This window comes from Charadrius vociferus, unplaced genomic scaffold (genome assembly GCF_000708025.1).
Source record: "Charadrius vociferus isolate BGI_N301 unplaced genomic scaffold, ASM70802v2 scaffold90, whole genome shotgun sequence".
In the NCBI taxonomy this organism is placed as follows: Eukaryota; Metazoa; Chordata; class Aves; order Charadriiformes; family Charadriidae; genus Charadrius; species Charadrius vociferus.
Genome location: NW_009647222.1, coordinates 7,577,533 through 7,580,076, shown reverse-complemented (window position 1 = coordinate 7,580,076; position 2,544 = coordinate 7,577,533).

Below are 2,544 nucleotides of genomic sequence, written 5' to 3'. Positions count from 1 at the left end.
GAAATGCTTTCAAAGAACATACCTGGATGCTATCTGTTCCGATAGCAACTACTAAATGAACATGTGAATCACTTACCGCGTTAATACATTAAATTGCCATGTGTCAGGGAGTAATGCCTTCTTACAGTAGCTTTATGTAACTCCAGTAAACAACTTTTATCATTGGTTTTCTCAAAACTGAAGTTTAATTCTTTTGACCAGTCTCGTTGCCCTAAAATTTTTGCTAATTTTAAAAAAGTTTCACTGTATAGATTTTTGTTACAGTAACAGGATCTCTGTAATGAGTAGGTACTGACACACAATCTTCTGCTCTCGTCTATACTATGAAGCAATACAATTGTTACCTTCAAAGACCATCAAACTGTAAAGAAATCATTTTGTCTCAAGTTTACATAAAGCTACATAGATGGTAAATCTTTCCTAACATTTCTTTATTCCACTGTCTTGTGTTTTCATGTTGAAAATACTTCTGCTTTTTCCTCTTGAGTGCCAACTTCTTACTAGAATGACTTCTTAATGTAATATGTTTACCTGGAATGTATTTTAACTATTTTTGTATAGTGTAAACTGAAACATGCACATTTTGTACATTGTGCTTTATTTGATGTGGAACATATGCAGTGTGATCCAGTTTTTCCATCATTTGGTTGCGTGACCTAGGAATGTTGGTCATACCAGACATTAAGTTAAAAAAAAAAAAAAAAGACCACTGTTTGTTTTAAAATTTTTAATGTTTTTAGGAGTACGTGCTGTGAGGTGATCTGGAATTTGTCATTTTTTTGTCAAACTGTACTGCTCCTATTTATTGTAATGTAATAAAAAATAGTTATTGTGAATTTTTGTCCTGGTTTGCTTTATCTCTTCAAGAATTTCAGTGCCTCATCTCTATAACAGTGTGTCCCATGAATCGCGTGTGTTTGGCAGTTGTTCTCGGTTTATTTCTTGTACTTCTCGGTGCGTGTCTTCTCACAGCTGTTGTCTTTGCCCATGGGTGTTCCCTTCCCCTGAGAAGGGGTGCTGCCGCTTGGATACAATGCATTACCGTACTGATCCGCCTTCGGTCTGTTCTGCTCTTGCATCCTGTGCTCTGCAAGGAGCAGAGCCTCACCTCAGGTGCTCCTTGCTCACGGCTGCGTGATGCTCGGGCTCTACCACCTCCAGTCACGCCCCAGACACCTTGTTTTCATCAATCTAACAGCAGACTTGATGTGAATTAGTCTACAAGTTTAAAATACTCTGAATAACTATTCTGTGTTCATTCCCAGGTGCACACGTGTTTTCTTCCATCAAATGCCTTCCATAAGCTTATAGAAAATACAAAAGACATTTTTTAGTATCAATTGTGTCCTATGAGGGGGGGAAAAAAGCGTGAAACTGCTGCTGTTCTATAAATTTACGCTTTGGCCCTCTGTTACCATGTCTGGGTAATCTTTTATCAGTTAATGGCAGGTGGGTTAAATTTTGTACATAGAGGTATTCATTTAGAACGTGTTTAACTGCAACATGGTGTAGAAGAGTTAAGCTAATGTGGAAGGACTGTTTCTCACATCAGTGTGGTGCTATTGAAGCACATACATTTCATCACGAGGTAATTTACTGTCTAATTTGCCTTTTTTTTTTTTTTTAAATTATTCTATTCTGGAATTTACATGTGTGAAGACTTGCTATTGCCAACAGTTCTACTGCAGTGATCACTTATCTATATTTCAAAGATTATTTATGTTCTGTCTCCAGTGTTGTGTAGTTTTTTGGGGGGGAGTGGAAGCACCAACCAACCAAGTATTGGCTCTGGCACAGGTTTGTGCTACTCCAGCCAAGGTCTACAGAGTTAGCCATGGAGCAAACAACCACGGTCAAACTTCTCTTCCAGGGGAAAGGATCAAGTTCTCTATCCCTGCTACAACAGTTACACAATATCAGAAATCAGTAGTAGCAGGAATTGTCTTCAGGGTCTAACTGCTTAAACCACTATTGTTCAAACTCGCCCCTTTTCCTGACCCCGCAGTTCTCTTTCTATTGCCTGAAGACGGCGCCTCTGCCAGCCTGCCAACATGACTCTTGCATGTTAAGCAAGTATAGTTAAAAATCTTTAACAATTTGCTTTACTTTTGGGAAGGTGCTCATTTAACGGTGGAAATGAATCATTAGATGTGGAAGACTTTCAAAATCAGAATAATGTTCTAAGTAACGAGAAGTGTAGCACCTTGAATCAGCATTCAAACACAGCTCTCAGGTAAGAAGTGCTATCGTTCAACATGCATATCCAAGTGAAACAAAACAGAATTATATTACCACTATTTCCTGCAAAATTGTTTCACACGTGAAGCTTTACTTTAAAGAGGTCAAAAATAGTGAGGAAGAAAAACATTACCGATATAATACGAACCCCAAATCCTTCAAGCGACTACTTCAGGGGAAGCAAAGTCCTAATTTGTACTTTAGATGGGTTGGAAGGATTTAAGTTTCATTTCTTCTAAGGTCACAGCTCTTTTATTGTTTATTTTTATAGATTTGTATCGTTACATGCAAAGTCATTAATACCAG